Raw genomic sequence first — 16,177 nt, 5'->3', positions numbered from 1 at the left:
AATTCAGCTAAATTCCTGATTGTGCTGAAATTTAATATGTTTGCAAATAAGTATCTTACTCTTATTTTCTAATATATTTTTCCCTAAAAATTCATCCAAGTGTATATTATTGTGGACATAATCTGTCTGCGCCATACACCTTGGGTTGTAAGTTGCTGAGCCTGATCTGGATACTACTTGACAAGGAGGCAGCAAGGTGATTAGCGAAAATGTTTCTTGTCTGAGTAATACAAAATATTTCAGTGTACATTGGGTACAAACTAGTTTTCCATTTAAACAGATTGTGACAGTGCAGCTGAGGTTGGTACTGCAAGGTACAGTGATTGATGGGTGTTGTGTTTACATAGCATGGCTTTTAGCTTTTTTTAAAACAAAAGCTGAATTGTTTTACCTTCTCCCAACTGTTCTTCAGCTAGACTATTAAATAATTATGCTATTAGTTGCTTGGTAGGACAAAACTTGAGTATTACTGTAAAAAGAGACATGCTGTCAAAGCTTTTCACTTTGCACTCATCAGGACAGACACAAGAATGTCAGATTTCAAAGGGAGCAGCAATTTATACTGCATGAGAGAAGGGTGCTGATTGGTTGGCAACTCTATTCTGATCAAAGTGTTGCCACAGAGAATGGACAGTAGTTCCCTGCTCCATTCTCCGTGGCAACACCTCAACCAACCAGAATTGACTTGCCAACTGATTAGTACTTCTCTTTGTTTTCTTTGAAGTAAGGCGTTCTTGGGTTTGTCCTGATGTGTACAAGATGAAAAGCTCTGACATGTCATTTTTTTCCAGCAATTATGCTATTGGGAAAGGGCAGTTACACTGCGGTTTATGCAGTGTTCTGTGAAACAACCTTGATTGCTCAATTAATTTCTCCCATACCTTATTGCAAGTGCTTGGCATGAGCAGTTTGGCCATTTTCAACCTTGTTTCTAATGGACACAAAGCACAAGGTGTGATCTAATTTTGACATGAGGGTCTCCATTTCAGGAATTGTCCACAGTTGTAGCTGTTCTATGAAATGGAAAATAGAATAAGTTGCAAAGACCGATATCACTCCTCCACCATTTCTCTCATTAGGTCAGTTGCAGCATGAGGCACACATCGATACTAGGCAGATATTCTGTGTTTCCACTAAAATTCCAGTAGTGTGTAATCTCAGGAGCCACCATCTGATAGTGAACCCTGGCACGGTGTCCCTATCAATAGATCTTGCGTAAATCTGTCAAGAACCCGAGCTCTATCACAGGTTTTAAATAATAAAGAGAAGAGCTTTAATCCATTTTGAAGTTCAAAGATATATAGCAATACAGTTACAGATATGTTCATCTGAATGGTTGCATCTCAAAAGAGTATGTTGAGCTGTTCAGCATTATGCCAGGGTACTGGTGGTTGAATACCCATCATTGGTAAAGTGTCAGCTGTGGCTCAGTTGGTAGCACCATTGCCTGAGTCAGAGAATTCTTCGTTCAAGTTCCACTTCAGGACTTCAGCACCAAAGTGAAGGCTAACTCTCAGTCCAGTGTAGTACTGAGTGAGTGCTGCACTGTCAGAGATGCTGCTTTTCGGATGAGATGTTCAACCAAAGTCCCATGCCTTTGGGTTGGGTCATAAAAGATCCCATGACTCCATTTCAGAGAAGAGGAAGTAAGTTATCCCTGGTATCCTGGCCAATATTTATCCCTGAATTGTCATCACAAAAAAAAGATTATCTGGTCATTATTACATTGCGGTTTGCTAGTGCTCTGTGTCCACATTGGCTGCCATGTTTCCTATATTAGTGACTACACTTCAGGCTGTAAAATGCTTTGAGATTACAAAACACAAACAGAATTACCTGGGAAAACTCAGCAGGTCTGGCAGCATCGGTGGAGAAGAAAATGCCTGGTGGCCATGAAAGGCCCTGCATAAATAAGTCTTTTTTGGTGGTGGTGGTAGTAATGGTGAAAATGTAAGTAATGAATGTAGGATACCATACAACATAAGTATATCAGACTAAATATTCATAGTGACATACCAAATACATCTAGCAATAACTAGGCAGGCACTCAGTTCCTTCATTGATGCTCATAAATCAGATTCATTTAATTCTGCTTACTTTTATTAATGCTATTCTACAGTCCTGTGTTTATTGGTAGCTTTCCCTGAATACCTTAATACATGGGACAATTAGTGACTCATAATTGTTGTTCCAGTTCTGCAACTCCAGTTTACCCTTCAACTTTCCATTATAATGTGAGAACCTAGACTGAATTGGCAGGATAAGTGGGATGGCAACATGCACAGCCCAATTTTGTTATAATCCAGAGTTACGGCAAGCTGTTTTTGCAGTAAAGGTCCCTGGATAGAGAGCAGAACAATCCATTTTGAGGTTCTTTTAAAACCTGGTGAATGGATAAATTTATCTGTTGACTGGTGGCCATGGGATAATACGATATGGTACTGAACTCATTGAGTCTACATCAAATCATTTGAAGAGCAGCCCAGTTAGTTCCACTCCCCTGCTCATACCGAATATCCCTGCAATTGTTTAATCCTTCAAATATACATCTAATTCCCTTTTGAAAGCAACTATTGAGTTTGCTTCTACCCCCTTTCAGGCAGAGCAATTCGAATTCTAACCCCTCATTGCATAAAGTTTCTCCATTTGTATTTATATTGTACGGGCGAAAACTAATCCTTGTGGTGTTTTGTGCTTTTTTTGCTGATAATGAGTCATTGGCAAACCGATAATATGAATAAGCAATTAAGGAGAAAGGGGTTGACACTCAGTTTCCTTTGAAAAGTCTTTGCCTAAATGTTGAATGAGCATGTGGCATGGTGAGATCCTAGTTCATTTCCATGCTTCTCTCTAAACCTACTCCACCCTCAATGTCCCCCCCATTCCCACCCCCACCCCAACAAGCAGCAATGCTAATAATATTAGGGGAGATTCAGCACTCTGCCTTTCTACTACAGTTCTAACATGTACTTTTTGTTTCTGCATTCTTTATTTTGTCTCCTTCCTAATTGGCCGTGTGTAATTTTTTAGAAAAATTCACACTGAACTGCTTTCATCAAGTCAGCCTCACCACGGTTCTTGAATACGCAGAATTACATAGTGTTAAATTGTATTTACAGCATTAAAAAGTAAGAAATTAGCAATTTCTGAACAAGCCAGGCATCACAGTAAATATTCTGCCTTTAAAGTTGTGTTTTTTTCCTACATGGCTAAAAATACAAAATATGACTTCCTAAATAAAACTGCACAAATTAGAATTTATTTTCACATAGAATAATCTAGGCTTTAGCTACAAATGGAGAGTTTTTTCAGGATAAGTGGGTGAGGTTTTTTAATGAATCAATAGCTTGAAAATAGCAAATTAACTTAGAGCTTTTCACCTGTACTCCTTTTCAGAGGCATTTGATATTTTTAAGAGCGCCTGTCTATTCCTGAATTAATACTTGGAAAATTTGGAGAAGACAGCTGAGTTGAACAGGTATTTTGCATCTGCCTTCACTATAGAGGATACAAGTAACATCGCAGAAGTATCTGTAAATCAGGAATTGGGAGGGAGGGAGGAACTCAAAGTTACAATCACCAGGGAAGTGGTACTTAGCAAATTGTGGGAGCTGCAGGCTGACAAATTCCCCGATCATGATTAAACTTCATCCTAGGGTCTTAAAAGAAGTGGCTAGTGAGATAGTTTGTGCGTTGGTTTTAATTTTCCAAAATTCCCTAGATTTGAGGAAGGTTCCATTAGAAAATAGCAAATGACTCCTTTATTCAGAAAGGGACGGAAACAGAAAGTAGGAAACTACAGGCCAGTTAGCTTAATATCTGTCATAGGGAAAATGTTAGAAGCTATTATTAAAGGCATAGGAGGGCACTTGGATAAATCCAAGGTAATCGGACAGAGTCAGCAGGGCTTTGTGAAAGGGAAATTATGTTTAACCTATTTATTGGAGTCCTTTTGAAGGAGTCATATATGCAGTGAATATACTTTACTTAGATTTCCAAAAGGCATTTGATAAGGTGCCACATCAAAGGTTATTATGGATAATAAAATACCATGGTGTGGGGGGGTAACATTAGCATGGATAGAAGATTGGATAGCTAACTGCAAACAGTTTTGGCATAAATGGGTAGTTTTCTGGTTGACAGGATGTAATGAGTGGTGTACAACAGGGATCAGTGCTGGGGCCTCAACTTTATACGTGACTTAGATGTCCTTGAGAAGGTGGTGGTGAGCTGCCACCTTTAACCGCTGCAGTCCATGTGGTGTAGGTACACACACAGTGCTGTTAGGAAGACAGTTCCAGGATTTTAACCCAGTGACAATGAAGGAACGGCAATATATTTCCAAGTCAGGATGGTGAGGGACTTGGAGGGTAACTTCCAGTTTTTGGTGTTCCCATGTGTCTGCTGCCCTTGTCCATCTGGATGGTAATGTTTGGAAGGTGCTGTCTAAGCAACCTTGGTGAATTCCTGCAGCGCATCTTGTGAACTATATACACTGTTGCTACTGTGCGCCAGTGGTGGAGAGAGTGAATGTTTGTGGATGGGGTGCCAATCAAGTGGGCTGCTTTATCCTGGGCGGTGTCAAGCTTATCAAGCATTCTGGGAGCTGCACTCATCCGGGCAAGCGGGGAGTATTCCATCACGCTTCTGACTTATGTCTTGTAGATGGTGGACAGGCTTTGGGGAGTCAGGAGGTGAGTTACTCATTGCAGGATTCTTAGCCTTTGACCTGCTCTTGTAGCCACAGTATTTATCTGGCTAGTCCAGTTCATTTTCTGGTCAATGGTAACCCCCCAGGATGTTGATAGTGCAGGGATTGAGTGATGGTAATGCCATTGAGTGTTAAGTGGAGATGGTTAAATTCTCTCTTGTAGGAGATGGTCATTGCCTGTCACTTGCGTGGCGCGAATGTTACTTGCTACTTGCCAGCCCAAGCCTGGATATTGTCCAGGTCTTGTTGCATTTGGACATGGACTGCTTCAGTATCTGAAGAGATACAAATGGTGCTGTACATTGTGCAATCATCAGCAAACGTCCCCACTTCTGACCTTTTGAAAGGTTTCCAAATGTTTGGGGTATCTTGCTTTTTGTAGTAGTGGTGAAGTTAAGCCATATATATTCTTTGTTTATACTGCATCTTGTTTGCGGGAGCAATGTCCATCCAGAGAGAACCAAAATTGCAGTGTCCAATATGATGAGTTCTCTTATCTCAGCAAAAAAAATCTAAGTTTTCCTGTTTGTCTTGTTGATACATGGCCAAATACAGGTTAATTAAGGAAAGCCAGCATGGATTTCTTAAGGGAAAATCATGTTTCACTAACTTGCTGGAGTTTTTTGAAGAAGTAACAGAGTTGATGAGGGCAATGCTGTTCGTGTACATGGACTTCCAAAAGGCATTTGACACAGTGCTGCACAACATTCCTGTGTGCAAAGATAGAGTTCATGGAATAAAGGGACAGTAGGAGGATAATGTATCAAAAGGACATAGACAAGTTGTTGGAATGGGTAGATGGCTGGCAGATGAAGCTCAATTCAGAGAAGTGTGAAGTGATTCATTTTGGTGGGAGCAACATGGAGAGATAATGGGTACAACTCTGAAGGGGGTACAAGAGCGAGGGGCCTGCATGTATATGTGCAAAAGCTATCGAGATTGGCAGAAAAGGTTGAGAGAGAAAGCATTAAGATATCTTCTACTTTATTAATAGGGGCATAGAGTACAGGAGTGAGGAGGATATGTTGGACTTGTAGAAAACATTAGTTCGGCCTCAGCTGGAATATTGCACCCAGTTCTGGACACCACTTTGAAAAGATGTGAAGACATTGGAGAGAGTGCAGAAAATATTCACGAGAATAGTTCCAGGGATGAGGAACTTCAGTTATGAAGATAGATGGGAGAAGTTAGGGCTGTTTTCTTTGCAGAAAAGAAGGCTGAGAGGAGATTTGATAGAGGTATTCAAAATCATGGATCTGGATGTAGTAGATGGGGCGAAACTGTTCCCACTTGTGAAATGATCAAGAACAAGAGGGCACAGATTTAAAGAAATTGGCAAAAGAAGCAAAAGTGACGAGAAAATACTTTTTCATGCAGAGAGTGATTAAGTTCTGGAATACAGTGCCTGAATATGGTGGAGGCAGGTTCAATCGCAGCATTCGAAAGGGAATTAGACTGTTATCTGAAAAGGAAGAATGTGCAGGGTTAGGGGAGAAAGCAGGAGAATGGCACTAAGTGAATTGATCATTCAGAGAGCTGCAGATACAATGGGCTGAATGGCTTCCTTCTGCACTGTAACAATTCTGTGATTGAGTGGAGTCAATGAACGGAGATCTGAATCTTAGTAATTTTTCACTCTCTCGTATAAAAGAGCTGTGTAAAAGAGCTTTGCAAGGCAGATCATTTCCAGGGCATTTCTTGCATGAGTACGAGACTAGGAGAGCATTCACGAAGACCTTAACCCATCTAGTTCACTAACGTCTTTTAGGGAAGGAAATCTGCTGTCCTTACTTTGTCTGGCCTATGTGTGATTCCAGACCCACAGCAATATGGTTGAATCTTAAATGCCTGGAACTTACACCACATGAACTGCAGTGGTTCAAGAAGGTGTCTCACCACCATCTTCTCAAGGGCAGTTAGGGATGGGCAATAAATGCCGGCCTGGCCAGTGCCACCCACATCCCATGAATAAATGAAAAAAAAGACCTGAGAGAAGGTCTTCTGCAGTTCTTGCAGGGGAAGGGGAAAAAATGTACAGAGTTAAAAAGTAATGGTAGGTATGGTTAACAAGAGTTTTGAAGAGAGTTTGAGAAGAGGCATAGCAAGGTAGAAAGACTGGCAAAGGAATTACACAGTGCAGGATCAGCTATCAATTGTGTAGGGAAGCAGTTGGGGCCCAGATTATGCTAATATCAGAACGGGTGTTAATATGAGCTGGGACAGTTGGTACATATTTAGCAGAAGAAAATAGAGACATATACCTTCAAATAATGTTTGTGTATTTCTTTACTTCAGTTAACCAGTATTGCTTTTTCATAAAAACAAGATTCTGCGGATGCTGGAATCCTGAAATTAAAACAAAGATTTGGAAGCACTCAACAGTTCTGGCAGCATTGCTGAGTATTTCCAGCACTTTTGTATTTACCATTGCTTCAGGTGTCAGTTTAGCTCAGCTCAGTGAATCGGCCAGTTGTGAATTCATGCCACACACCGGGAATATGATGAGCCCGTGATCTAGGCTAACGCTTCAGTGCAGCACCAAGGGACAGTTGCATTGTTGGAGGTCCCATCTTCAAATGAGTTGCCAAATGGTATGTTCTGCCTGTGCAGGTGGATATGAAAGATCTCATACACTATTTGAAGAACAAGGAACTCTCCTGGTATTCTGCCCAACATTTATCCCTCAATCAACAGCATTGCATCTTCAATAGCATTTAAGGTCTAATTTTTTTTGGGTGCCAAGAGCAGCTACTGGAGCTCTAGAAAACATGTATTCCTGTTATTTATGGGATCTTGTTGTGCAAATCAGCAATTATTTGCCCATACAACAATTAATTTGTTGTGAAGTACATCATTGCTGTGTGGATAAGCGGCATCAGAGATGGTGGTTTGTGCCCTGGTCAACTGTTACTCTGTATCTACACCATATGGACTGCAGCAGTTCAGGAAGGTGGCTCACCACCATCTTAAGGGCAATTAGGGGTGGACAATAAATGCTGGCCTAGCCAGTGCTGCCCACATCCCATGAAAGAGTAAAAGGTGTGCCTCAGGAGCCCCACTCTGGCATTTGCTGCAGAGGAAGACATTCATCTGAGAAGGTGCACAGTTTTCTGGCCTCTGGTTTCTCTGGGCCCTCTTTGTCAGCTTTCCGTTTCTGCTCACCTTTTCCAATTCCTCTCCAAACAGTCAGCCTCCAGGGATCACAGCCATTAGCAACCGTCTCCCAGTTGTCAGTGTCAATGTCCACCATCTTCATGCAAGTGTCCTGGTAGAAGAGGTATGGATGACCCAGTGGCCAGTTCATCATACAGAAGGTCTTTGGGTATGCATCATCCATCTGATGAATATGATTGAGCCAACACAGATGTCATTAGCTGAGCAATGAATATATACTGATGCAATGAGGACACTTCAGGACCTCTGCATTGGTGACCTTGTCCTGCCAAGAGATGCTGAGGATAGGTCTGAAACAGTGAAGGTGGAAACTGTTCAGTCTTTTCTCCCACCTAACATGTTGTCCAGGTCTCACCACTGTAGAGGAGTGCACTAAGGATTCAGGCTTGGTAGACTCGCATTTGGTGTTCTCAGTCAGGTTGCTGTTAATCCACACTCTTATTCAGCCTGAATGTAACAGCCGCAGCTTTTGTGATGTGTGTACTGATTTCAGCATCAATTTACAGATTGCTGGCGATTGTGAAGCCTAGAAATGTGAAGCTATCAATAACCTCCAATGTCACATTGTTAGATGTTGCTAGATGGCCATTGGACAACATCCTGGACCATGACATTTGCCTTCCTGATGTATTAAGCTCGATGTAAGTTCTTGTGTTTCCTTCATTTCTATTATATGTACCTGTTCCTTACATTGCTTCACTCAAGCCTCTGCACCTTACTCCACATAATTAGAACTTGCTGTTAAACAAATGTTCAAGTAAAACTACCAGCCAACATGAACTGCTCTTTAATGGCAATACCACATAAAGACACGTTTTTTTTTACTATTTCCATTGCCTCACTTAAAGGAAACAGCAAACTCCTTGAACAGCACCTGGGATGGGAATTTTCATGAGTTCCAAGAGAAGCTCTTGACGCTGTAGAAAATTGGCTCTATTCCTATTGTCCATTTAACAGGGACGGATGGTGCACTGAGTACACTACTGGGGGATATTGACTATGTTGCTGATGTCTGCTTCAGCATTACTCTTCTTGTGTATGTATTATAACAACAGTAATTCTACAGATTTTAAGTGATTGCCTGTTTAGAACTTTTTAAAAAATGTAAAAATAAGCAAGTTGTTAAGAGGGTTGTGTGTTGGAGAGATTTTTTGATATCTAAAATAGGATAGTGTTGTTGTGTGAGCTAATGTTACGGCTTATTAAGTTTGAGCTGTTCCCAACACATTCTGTTGCTAGTGTGCAGTCTGCCCTCACATTTGCACATGTTCCTAGTTTGACCATGGCAGGGCTCCCTCTGAGTACTACTGATATTGGGTACAATGGTTGGCACAGTTCACCCTATTGGAGATCTCTTGTCACTGAATGCAGCCACTCTGCCCATGACAGACTGGCACAGTGGTGACATCATGTCTGTATGCCAGTGTTCTCGCTACTTGGGCACAGGCAGCACATGTTAATACTGTAATTTAAAGATAATTTGACACTGACATCCAGTTCCTATTGCGATAATCGTTGGAATGTGATTGGGTTCTGCACATTTGTGCTGACTGATTGAATTTCTTAACATGGTCTCTAATGAAAATCCTAAAATGATATAACGCAGAAGCACAGCTATTCAGTCCATTATGTCTGTGGTGGCTCTTTGAAAGCTATCCAATTAATCACACTCCCCTATTCTTTCCCCATAGCCCTATACATTGCTTTCTTTAAAGTATTTATCCAGTTCTCTTTGAAGTTAGTATTGAATCTGCTTCCACCATCATTTTCAGGTGGTGCATTTCAAATCACCACAATTCACATTTGTTTAAAAAAAAAAGGTTGCTCATGTCGCCTGTGGTTCTTCTAATCACCTGAAATGTGTCCCCTGTATAAGCCTGCTCCTGGAAACTCTTTTCCCTTATTCACTCTAATAAAGCTGCTTATGATTTTGAATGCCTTTGTCAAATCTCCTCAACTCTAAGGAGAATAAATCCAGTTTCTTAAATTGCTCCAGACAATTCAAGTGCCTCATCCCTGCTACTCTTTTCATAAATTTACTTTGTGTACTCTTCCTCCATTAATAAGGCCAAATATATATGCTTTTTAAATGCCTTTTCAACTTGTCTTACCACATTCAAAGATTTGTATACTGTTACGATCCCAGCTGCTGTTAATATTGGGCAGTCAGCTCTGAGTGAAAGCTGGCTTCATAGATCCTAACTTTTTTTAAACCACTGAACAAATTCACAGGAATCTGCTGATGGACTTTTAATAAGAAAAGAATAAAATATTTATTAAAATAGGAAAAGTAAACTATATTACACTGGACAAAAAAGTTGGAAAGATCTCAATACAAACTCAAGACAACGATTGAAGCTCTCTCTATTCCTTTAACCCGGTGTTGCAAAACTCAAACTACTTACCTTGGAGTCCAGGATCTACAGTTCCAAGCAGGCCTCGGGACTTCTGCGCATGCATTGGCTGGGAAAGGGTCACACTTGCGCAGTTGGTGTCTTTCACATCTTCAGGCTGGGAACTGCTACATTTCTTTTACGTCTTTAGGCTGGGAACTGGCCCTGCGCACACGTGCAGAAAAATAAAGTGAAACAGCATGAAACTGGAGGTCAGGTGACCTGAGGAGGAGTGCCATACGAGAAATGTCCCAGGGAGCAGGATATGGAGAGGGGGACAGGGAGAGGTCCCAACCAAAGATTCCAAACCAGGGAGTGGAGCAGAAACAGGTCCCAGAAGACACACCCAGACAAGAGACTAGGACCAATCAGAAACCAATTCTGTTAAGTAAAGTTGAGAGAAAGCAGCTCAGCAATATGCTCTGAATTAAAAAGACAGCTGCAGGGAGCAGACTTGAAGCAAAGTAGCCTCGAAGGAAGCCCTGGAGATCCAAGAGGGCAGCAGAAGGTTGGTGACTCTGTACAGCAGGCGTAAGGGCAAAGGTAGCCTTTGGAGCATGACCGAAGATCTGAAATTATGCTTTTGAATGTGAAGCTTGAGTGTATACAAAGATCTAGAGGAAAGGAATCTCAGAAGGCAAGATTGAAATCCTGTAGGTGGATCCCAGTTGAAGCCAAGTGGGTGCAGCATTTGGGAGAGAAATCCAAGGTGAGTTCTTCAAACATGTAATGTGTGTGTGTGAGACCAATTGGCTGTGTTACAAGCGTCTGGGTGTGTTGTTGAGAAATTCATAGAATCTGCTTTGGTCGCATCTGTCATTTTACTTGTGTGATGTGTCTGTCCACAGTTCACCAGTTGGTTCACGCGTACTGCATACTTTTCCTGAGTATAAGACAGATATAGTAAATTGTTTTATCTTAACCAAATTTGTATGTACCTATAAAGGTTGGGGTGAAGGAATAGTCAATATTTGAATTGTTTTGTTGAGATCTTTTCAACCTTTTTGTCTGGTGTAATATAGTTCATTTTTTTGTTTAATTTTTCTTTTTATTCTTTGTGTTAATTCAGCAGATTCCTGTGAATTTGTCCAGTAACTTACTCCACGGTTTCTAAAAAAAACACTAAGTTAGGATCTATCAAGCCTGGTTGCACTCTGGAATCTGACTTGTTCAGTAGTAACATCAGCTGGGATCATAACATCCAGCAATATCTCTACAGACAAATAAACCAGTGAAGAGTTACCACTAGTTTGACACAAAGGCTTCTTGCTTGGGACTGGCACAGTTGCAAACTCTTTTCTTCTGGTGAATTTCCTGAGCATTCACTTGATGCTTCTCACCCAACTCCTATCTCCCCAAGACACCCAAAAAAGCGCACAACTCACGATTCTCAGCTGCAGAGCAAACATGTGTTCCTAAACTTGGTTTTCCAGTAGCAACTCCACTAAACTGATCAATTTACTGAGTCCTATAACTGATTATTCAGTTAACTACTGTCCCACTAGCCATGCAGTTTTTCTTCTCAACTTAAAAATCCCTCTTTTCTCCGTGAGACATACACTGAATTCCCTCTCCCTCAGCTCCTGTCTTTTCTGTGGCTGTGTCCCTTGATCACTGTCACTAGGCAACGGCACTGAACTTACAACTCCTGAACTTAGACATGGGTTGAAAGACCTCATTGGCAATGATATATATGCAAACAAAACCAAAACACCTGACCTTTTTAGTCACAAATCTACCCAAGCAAGGTTCATAAACAAAACCTAAATGAAACTGAACACAAATATATATAAATTCAACTTAAAATGATGCATTGTTCATAACAATACAAACTTCCGTAGCCCCAGACCTCTTTATTATTTATTTTATATTGCCTCATCTAATCCTTCACAGTTCTCTGCGTTAAATTTATCTGTCCATTTCATCTGGCTCCCTGTGTCTTTCTGAAATACGTTATTATCGTCCCTGTTGTATACTAAATTTCCTTTGCCCTTTTACTATTTGTTTGTAAAAGCAAAACAATTTTTTGTTTGGATTCTCTTTTATTAGCTCTCTTAGCTACCAATTTATTCTCATCTCTTCAGTACTTTTTATATGAACCTTAGAAAAAGGAGAGTTTTCACTTGCCTCATTTTGAGGTCTCCAGAGACCTCAAACTTTGAAGTCCTTCTCTTTCTCCACTTAGGTATGTTGCTACTTCCAGCTGTTCAATTGATGTTGTGCCTATCAGTTTTTTGCTTGCAATCCAGCTGTCTAGTTGTCTTTTCAGCTTGAAGATAGCCCTCTTCCAGTTATGTATTATTCTGGGAAAACTGCAGATGAGCACCTGTCTCTAATAAATGCAAAGTCTACTTGTAACTTCTGTCAGGTTGGGTAGAATTCCTCACTCTACTTGGCTGATTTCTGAGTGGGTCTCTTCATCGAATTCTCAACTGATGAAACAACTGTCTGTATTTGCTAATGGTCAGGTTGTGTTTTTTTTGCTTACTTGAACACTAGAAATTCTATATACATGACACCAAGCTGGTGTCATGGTGCCTGGTGTGTTTATTCTGATATTTGATTATTTTAATATGCTATATTTAATTTGGATGGAACTAAAGACTACAAAGCAGGAAATATTGGACAAGAAGAAGCCATTCACCTTAAAACTCAATTCTTTTGGTGATCTCAAAACTAGCATTAAGTCCTTCTATATTCTTTTGCCCAGAACAGGTTTTGAAAGAGTATTAACTTATGTTGCAAAAAATATATAATTTTACAAAGTGCAGGAAGAGTTCTATGAAAGGGAGATTCTAAATTACTCTAGATATGTGGCTATGGTTCAGATAGTATCAGAATGGTGTGTGACTGTGTGTTTCCATGAAAGCATACATTTTTAAAAGATACTCTTGTTCAGAACAGGATTTGAATGCAGTTTGAGTTAGATTGTAGTGCGTGCTTATTATTCTCCAGCCACACATGAACCGAAACAGAATCTACATGGAGCAGTAGGCAGCAATGTTCATGTTTGTAAGAAGTTATTTCCTAAGTCACTAACTAATAAACTGCATTTACAAACTCTAAGGAGTCAGTGTTTGAAGAGGATCACATTTTTTAAATTTTGCTTCTGGGTTTTGGGCAATTTTTTTAAAAAAAATTATTCACAGGATGTGAGCTTTGCTTTCTGGGCCTGCATTTGCCCATCCCTAGTTGCCCTTGAGAAGTTGTTGATGAGCTGCCTTCTTGAACCGCAGCAGTCAATGTGATGTAGATACACCCTCAGTGCTGTTAGGAAGGGAGTTCCAGGAAATTGACCCAGTGACAGTGAAGGAATAGCAATATATTTCCAAGTCAGGATGGTGGTGTTCCCATCTATCTGCTGCCCTTGTCCTTCTAGGTAGTAGAGGTCGTGTGTTTAGAAGGTGCTGCCTCAGGAGCCTTGGTGAATTCCTGCATTGCACCTTGTAGATGGTACACACTGCTACTACTGTGCATCGGTGGTGAAAGGGATGAATGTTTGTGGATGTGGTGCCAATCAAGTGGGCTGCTTTGTCCTGGGCGGTGTCCAGCTTCTTCAATGTTGTGGGAGCTGCACTCATCCAAGCAAATGTTCCGTCACAGTCCTGACTTGTGCCTTGTTGATGTTGGACAGGCTTTGGCGAGTCCGTTGCACAATTCCTAGCCTCTGACCTCTTGTAGCCACAGTACTTATTTGGCTAGTCCAGTTCAATTTTTGGTCAATGGTAACCCCCAGGATGTTGTTAGTGGGGAATTCAGCAATGGTAATGCCATTGCACATCAAGGGGTGATGGTTGGATTCTCTCTTGTTGGTGATGGTCATTCCCTGACACTTGTGTGGTGCGAAGGTTACTTGCCACTTGTTAGCCCAAGCCTGGATTTTGTCTTGGTCTTGCTGCATTTGGTCATGGACTACTTCAGTATGTGAGGAGTCGTGAATGGTGCTGAACATTGTGCAATCATCAGTGAACGTCCCCGCTTCTGACCTTTATGATGAAAGGTCATTGATGAAGCAGCTGAAGATGGTTGGGCCTAGGACACTACCGTGAGGAACTCCTGCAGTCATGTTCTGGAGCTGAGATGACTGACCTCTGACAACCACAACCATCTTCCTTTGTGCTAGGTATGACTCCAACCAGCGGAGAATTTTCCCCCTGATTCCCATTGACTCCAGTTTTGCTCGGGTTCCTTGATACCACACTTTGTCAAATGCTGCCTTGATGTCAAGGGCAGTCACTCTCTCCTCATCTCGGGAGTTCATCTCTTTTGCCCATGTTTGAACCAAGACTGTAATGAGGCCAGGAGCTGAGTGGCCGTGGTGGAACCCAAACTGAGCATCAGTGAACAGGTTATTGCTAAGCAAGCACCGCTTGATAGCACTGTTGATGACACCTTCCATTACTTCATTGATGATTGAGAATAGACTGATGGGGCCGTTATTGGCCGGGTTGGATTTGTCCTGTTTTTTGTGTACAGGACATCCCTGGGCAATTTTCCACATAGCCGGGTCGATGCCAGTGTTGTAGCTGAACTGGGACAGCTTGGCTAGGGGTGCAGCAAGTTCTGGGATGTAAGTCTTTAGCACTATTGCTGGAATGTAATGCTGACAAGGCATTGTCCAATGCCCACCCCTAATTGGCGCAAGAAAGTATTGATGGGCCTTCTTGAATCTCTGCAATGTAGAACTTCAAAAGAACATTGACACATTGGTGGAGTGGGCAGATAGGTGGCAGATGAAGTTCAATGCAGGGAAGTCTGAGGTGATGCACTTTGGTACAAAGAACATGGCGAGACAGTATATAAGTGTGTGTGTATATGTATGTAATATATTCTAAAGGGTGTGCAGGTGCAGAGAGACCTGGTTGTGTATGTACATAAGTCATTAAAGGTGGCAGAATAGGTAGAGAACTGGTTCTAAAGCATACAGTATTCTAGGCTTCATTAATAGGGGCATAGAGTACAAGAGCAGAGAGGTTATGGTGAACTTATATAAGATATTAGTTAGGAGTATTGTGTACAGTTCTGGGCACTACGCTATAGAAAGGATGTGAACACACTGGAGAGAATGCAGAAGAGGTTTACGAGAATGGTCCCATTCTCAAGTTATTGCTAAGCAAGCACTGCTTGATAGCACTGTTGATGACACCTTCCATTACTTCATTGATGATTGAGAATAGACTGATGGAGCCGTTATTGACTGGGTTGGATTTGTCCTGTTTCACTTCAGCTATAAGGAAAGATTGGAGAAGTTGGAACTGTTTTTCTTGGAGAGGAGAAGGCTAAGAGGAGACTTAATAGAGGTGCTCAAAATCACGAGGGGTCTGGAGAGGGTAGATAGGGAAAACTGCTCCTGCTTGTAAACTGATCGAGAACGAGAGCACACAGATTTGAAGTGTTTTGCAAGAGAAGCAAATGTGAGGTGAGAAAAAAACTCTCTCTCGGCAAGATGTTAGGGTTTGGAATGCACTGCCTGGAAGTGTGGTGGAGGCAGATTCGATCGAGGCATTCAAGGGGGCAAGGGAATATATTGAAATGAAAGTGTGCACTTTAGCCTAATGGAGGAAGCAAAATTGTAAATGTAGATGAATTTAATTTTTGGGATTGCAAGCTTAAATTGTTTGGCATTTGTAGCTTATATCCAACGCTAGTTTTCTTGGAATTTGCTAACAAAAATCTATTCAGTACTTTTTTTTAATGTTTAAATTTAATGAATTTTAGTAATATGGTTGGGTGCCAGGATTTCTGAACAAGAAATTGGGCACTTTTGTCACTTCCTGGCAAGGTCACAAGAACTTGCATTTGTAAAGTGCATTTCATGATCGCCAGATATCCCACACCATTTCAAAAAGTGTAGTCACTGTTGTTTTCTAAGCATATTTTGCTGACTGTTTGCACAACA

General features: G+C 41.2%; 1 protein-coding gene across 6 annotated transcripts in view; it reads left to right on the top strand.

Moving 5' to 3' along the window:
* LOC121277832 (CSC1-like protein 2) overlaps positions 1–16,177 on the top strand; it is a 290,835-nt gene that overhangs the window by 29,378 nt on the left and 245,280 nt on the right. The window contains exon 1 of one of the 6 annotated variants that reach the window (XM_041187507.1): positions 8,392–8,526. The exons of the other annotated variants lie outside the window; for them this stretch is intronic. The gene's annotated coding sequence lies outside the window, so the exon portion shown is untranslated. Of the gene's footprint in view, positions 1–8,391; positions 8,527–16,177 lie in introns of those variants that run through there. 6 annotated transcript variants of the gene reach the window in all.

The sequence above is a fragment of the Carcharodon carcharias genome, chromosome 5 (assembly GCF_017639515.1).
Source record: "Carcharodon carcharias isolate sCarCar2 chromosome 5, sCarCar2.pri, whole genome shotgun sequence".
In the NCBI taxonomy this organism is placed as follows: domain Eukaryota; kingdom Metazoa; phylum Chordata; class Chondrichthyes; order Lamniformes; family Lamnidae; genus Carcharodon; species Carcharodon carcharias.
Note: the sequence above shows the minus strand (reverse complement) of the source record. Positions and strands in the feature narration are given on the sequence as shown.